The following is a 6078-nucleotide window of genomic DNA, read 5'->3' on the forward strand; positions in this document are numbered from 1 at the left end:
CCTGCAGGATGTCGCGGCCATCTTGGGGCTGATGGTCTCCAAGGAGACCATCAGGACAACGCAATCGCATTTCGTTGTCTTGATGGAAGTGCACAGGGAACTTATTCCCTGCACGATGCTCCTCTATGCCGCTGTCACTACTGACAGTGGTTTCAGAGGGGTTAAATGGCTGCGATAGGTGCTAGCACCGATGCGTTGCTGTGGGGTGTCAGTTCTCACACAGAGCTGACATCCGTGCGCAATCGCCGCAATGCTCCGTGTGAGGCCGCGCTGTATATATACTGCTGTTTGCGGGAATGCAGCTCCCGCAGAGTAGTATATGTACGCCGCATGTCTGGAAGGGGTTAAACAGCTAGGATCATTCTATGTTGTGGCGGTTAAAAAAAAAAAAAAAAAATGTTGATCGAAACATCGTAGCTTCCCCAAACTGGTATTAATAAAAATGTTGGCTCAAGAGGCAAAAAATAAGCCCTCAAACAGCCCTATCAATTAACCTGGAGAATCATATTACCAGATAATTTTTTATCATGTAAAACACCAATAAAAAAAATGTGGAGTTGTGCTTTTTTGCGACTTTGCTGCACTTGGAATTTTTTTTCCCTTTTCCGGTACTTCAGCTGTTAAAATGAATGGTGCAATTTAAAAGTATAACTCGTCCAGTAAAAAAAAAAAAAGTTATGGCTCTTGGAAAAAGGAAAGATGACAAAAATGCAAAATATCAGCGATGCAAACGGGTTAAGGTCGATGTTCATGCTGCAATTTTTGCAACAATGTTGTGTCGTCTGACCTAAACTAACAGCCTTATTGGCATGTCACTCTGTTGGTTCAGCTCAACGACTTGCAGGGCTGCCACTAGAAATTTCGGGGCCCCATACTGGCAAAATTTTCGGGGCCCCCTTGAGACTCCGCCCAGGCTCCACCCCAGCCCCGCCTCCATGCTCCACCCCTCAAACTGTCCACAGTCTCACCGCTCTGTCTTGAAAAAACTCCACTTCTCACCTATCACACATTAACAGTTCCCATCACCAGATCACACATATAGCCGGCAGCTTTTGTTTTGGGCAAAAGATTTTTTAAGCTGCCACCATAACACGGTAGACACTTTTGGCCGGGCCCTACTCTACTGTAACCTACTAAATATTTGTTAACCCCTTCCCGACCTTTGACGCCACGTAGGCGTCATGAAAGTTGGTGCCAATCCGACCTATGACGCCTATGTGGCGTCATGGAATGATCGCGTCCCTGCAGATCGGGTGAAAGAGTTAACTCCAATTTCACCCGATCTGCAGGGACAGGGGGAGTGGTACTTCAGCCCAGGGGGGGTGACTTCACCCCCCCGTGGCTACGATCGCTCTGATTGGCTGTTGAAAGTGAAACAGCCAATCAGAGTGATTTGTAATATTTCACCTAAAAAACTGGCGAAATATTACAATCCAGCCATGGCCGATGCAGCAATATCATCGGCCATGGCTGGAAACACTTATGTGACCCCCCCACCCCACCGATCGCCCCCCCCAAGCCACCGATCTGTGCTCCGCTCCCCTCCATCTTGTGCTCCGCTCCCCCGTCTTCCTGTCCGCTCCCCCCGTGCTCCTATGCCACCCCCCCGTGCTCCTATGCCCCCCCCTGTGCCCCGATCTCCCCCCCCCCTCATACTTACCGAGGCTCCCGGTGTCCGTCTGTCTTCACCATGGGCGCCGCCATCTTCCAAAATGGCGGGCGCATGTGCAGTGCGCCCGCCGAATCTGCAGGCCGGCAGATTCGTTACAAGTACATTTTGATCGCTGTGATAGGTTCTATCAGAGCGATCAAAATAAAAAAATAATAAATAACCCCCCCCCCTTTATCACCCCCATAGGTAGGGACAATAATAAAATAAAAATATTTTTTTTCTTTTTACACTAGGGTTAGGGTTAGAACTAGGGGTAGGGTAAGGGGTAGGGTTATGGCATGTGCACACAGTGCGGATTTGACCGCGGATCCGCAGCGGATTGGATTGAATTCGTAGCAGTTTTCCATCAGGTTTACAGTACCATGTACACCTATGGAAAACCAAATCCGCTGTGCCCATGGTGCGGAAAATTCCGTGCAGAAACGCTGCGTTGTATTTTCAGCAGCATGTCAATACTTTGTGCGGATTCCGCAGCGTTTTACACCTGTTCCTCAATAGGAATCCGCAGGTGAAATCCGCACAAAAAAACACTGGAAATCCGCTGTAAATCCGCAGGTAAAACACAGTGCCTTTTACCTGCAGATTTTTCAAAAATGGTGCGGAAAAATCTCACACGAATCCGCAACGTGGGCACATAGCCTTAGGGTTGGAATTAGGGCTAGGGTTGGAAATAGGGTTAAGATTAGGCTTGTGGTTAGGGTTACGGATAGGGTTAGGGGTGTGTTGGGGTTACAGTTGTGGTTAGGGCTGGAATTAGGGTTACGGGTGTGTTGGGGTTAGGGTTGTGGTTAGGGGTGTGTTGGGGTTAGTGTTGAAGTTAGAATTGAGGGGTTTCCACTGTTTAGGCACATCAGGGGTCTCCAAACGCAACATGGCGCCACCATTGATTCCAGCCAATCTTGCGTTCAAAAAGGCCCCGACGTGCGCCCAAACAGTGGTTTACCCCCACATATGGGGTACCAGCGTACTCAGGACAAACTGGGCAACAACTGTTGGGGTCCAATTTCTCCTGTTACCCTTGCAAAAATAAAAAATTGTGCGCTAAAAAATCATTTTTGAGAGAAGAAAAATTATTTTTTATTTTCATGGCTCTGCGTTATAAACTTCTGTGAAGCACTTGGGGGTTCAAAGTGCTCACCACACATCTAGATTAGTTCCTTGGGAGGTCTAGTTTCCAAAATGGGGGTCACTTGTGCGGGAGCTCCAATGTTTAGGCACACAGGGGCTCTCCAAACGCGACATGGTGTCCGCTAATGATTGAAGCTAATTTTCCATTCAAAAAGCCAAATAGCGTGCCTTCCCTTCCGAGCCCTGCAGTGCGCCCAAACAGTGGTTTACCCCCACATATGGGGTATCATCGTACTCAGGACAAACTGGACAACATTTGGGGTCCAATTTCTCCTATTACCCTTGGGAAAATAAAAAATTCTGGGCTAAAAATCATTTTTGAGGAAAGAAAAATTATTTTTTATTTTCACGGCTCTGCGTTATAAACTTCTGTGAAGCACCTGGGGGTTTTAAGTGCTCACTATGCATCTAGATAAGTTCCTTGGGGGGTCTAGTTTCCAAAATGGGGTCAATTGTAGGGGAGCTCCAATGTTTAGGCACACAGGGGCTCTCCAAACGCGACATGGTGTCCGCTAATGATTGGAGCAAATTTTCCATTCAAAAAGTCAAATGGCACGCCTCCCATTCCGAGCCTTGCCGTGCACCCAAACAGTGGTTTACCCCCACATATGAGGTATCGGCGTACTCAGGAGAACTTGCCCAACAAATTTTAGGATCCATTTTATCCTGTTGCCCATGTGAAAATGAAAAAATTGAGGCTAAAATAATTTTTTTGTGAAAAAAAAAGTACTGTTTCATTTTTACGGATCAATTTGTGAAGCACCTGGGGGTTTAAAGTGCTCACTATGCTTCTAGATAAGTTCCTTGGGGGTCTAGTTTCCAAAATGGGGTCACTTGTGGGGGAGCTCCAATGTTTAGGCACACGGGGGCTCTCCAAACGCGACATGGTGTCCGCTAAAGATTGGAGCCAATTTTTCATTCAAAAAGTCAAATGGCGCTCCTTCCCTTCCGAGCCCTGCCGTGCGCCCAAACAGTGGTTTACCCCCACATATGAGGTATCAGCGTACTCAGGACAAATTGGACAACAACGTTCGTGGTCCAGTTTCTCCTTTTACCCTTGGGAAAAAAAAAATTGTTGCTAAAAGATCATTTTTGTGACTAAAAAGTTAAATGTTCATTTTTTACTTCCATGTTGCTTCTGCTGCTGTGAAACACCTGAAGCGTTAATAAACTTCTTGAATGTGGTTTTGAGCACCTTGAGGGGTGCAGTTTTTAGAATGGTGTCACTTTTGGGTATTTTCAGCCATATAGAACCCTCAAACTGACTTCAAATGTGAGGTGGTCCCTAAAAAAAATGGTTTTTTTTAAAAAATGAGAAATCACTGGTCAAATTTTAACCCTTATAACTTCCTAGCAAAAAAAAAATTTGTTTCCAAAATTGTGCTGATGTAAAGTAGACATGTGGGAAATGTTATTTATTAACTATTTTGTGTCACATAACTCTCTGGTTTAACAGAATAAAAATAAAAAATGTGAAAATTGCAAAATTTTCAAAATGTTCGCCAAATTTCTGTTTTTTTTCACAAATAAACTCAGAAATTATCGACCTAAATTTACCACTAACATGAAGCCCAATGTGTCACGAAAAAACAATCTCAGAATCGCTAGGATCCGTTGAAGCGTTCCTGAGTTATTACCTCATAAAGGGACACTGGTCAGAATTGCAAAAACGGCAAGGTCATTAAGGCCAAAATAGGCTGGGTCATAAAGGGGTTAAAATATGCAATACAATTTAGGTATATTTTTATTTATGATGATGTGTGCAAAACTGTAAAGCACTGAGAAATATGTTAGCGCTATATAAAAATAAAGATTTATTTATTTATTTTTCAATTTTTAAAATGACCAATAATATCACATACAAGGAACAGATACCGCAACACCATGTCCAGACCACATATTACCACCAGTGACCGAATAATATCACATACAAGGAACAAATACCACCACACCATGACCAGACCACATATTACCACCACATAGTGACTGAATACTACAATTCTGATCAGTAATAAAAAAAAAAAAAGCACCATACTATCACCATAAGTGCCAGTATTCACAGGAGATCTGTACTTAGTATGCAGTGTCTGTAGAGGTAATACAGTGATCACCGGTGACATTGTACACAGGACCTCTGTATATAGTATACAGTGTATAGTGTCAGTGTATAGGTAACACTGACTCACCAGTAACGTCTCTAGGTGAAGTCCTTTATCTTTTATCCAGCACAGACCGCCATCACTTCATCCAGCCAGGACTTGTCTCTGCAGGAAATAACAGTTATCTCAAGCTCCGCTTGCAGAACATATTACTTAATTTTTCCCAACTTCTACATTACACCACATGAAGAAAAAGAGGCGACATAGTCTCACTCTACGCAGTAACAGGACCGCCCCCTCATCCTCAAAAAATAAAATAAATACATCACTGCAGTAATAATATCCCTTAATTAGTCCCTATGGTAATAATATTCCCCATCCTGGCCAACGTGTGTCTCATTCCTGGCGTCAGCCATACGTTCTCCCATCCTGCCCTCATGAGTACCCATTCTGCCCCATATGATCTCCCCATCCTGACCCATCTGTCTCCATCCTGCCCCATGATCCTGCACGATCTGTCTCCAATTCTGCCCCCAGTGTCTCCAGTCATGCCCCCATGTCTTTCATCATACCCCGTATCTCCATTCTGCCCGTGTCCAGCATCTCTGCCCCTGTGTCCAGCATCTCTGCCCCTGTGTCCAGCATCTCTGCCCCTGTGTCCAGCATCTCTGCCCCTGTGTCCAGCATCTCTGCCCCTGTGTCCAGCATCTCTGCCCCTGTGTCCAGCATCTCTGCCCCTGTGTCCAGCATTCTGCCCCTGTCCAGCATTCTGCCCGTGTCCAGCATTCTGCCCGTGTCCAGCTTTCTGCCCCTGTGTCCAGCATTCTGCCCCTGTGTCCAGCATTCTGCCCCTGTGTCCAGCATCTCTGCCCCGGGCACAAGTGACTATGAGATCTTTATAAATCCCATCTACTTTGTTGCAACTGTAAAAAGCTACGGTTATGGGAAAATACATGAGTAAAAACTCCTCGTGGGCGAGTACGAAGATGGTATCGCCAGGGGTCTTCATTGGGTCCACTGATTGCACTAATTAAATGCCTGTTACCAACAGTGGCACTTAAGTAGTTAAACAGCGATGAGTGTGGCTAGCGCCAATGGCAGCCATTACAGGCAGATGCTGGATTACAGCTCCCACACACCCAGGCCATGACAGCCATGTACACTCCTTCAGTTTCCTCA

The sequence above is a fragment of the Ranitomeya variabilis genome, chromosome 3 (assembly GCF_051348905.1).
Source record: "Ranitomeya variabilis isolate aRanVar5 chromosome 3, aRanVar5.hap1, whole genome shotgun sequence".
NCBI lineage: Eukaryota > Metazoa > Chordata > Amphibia > Anura > Dendrobatidae > Ranitomeya > Ranitomeya variabilis.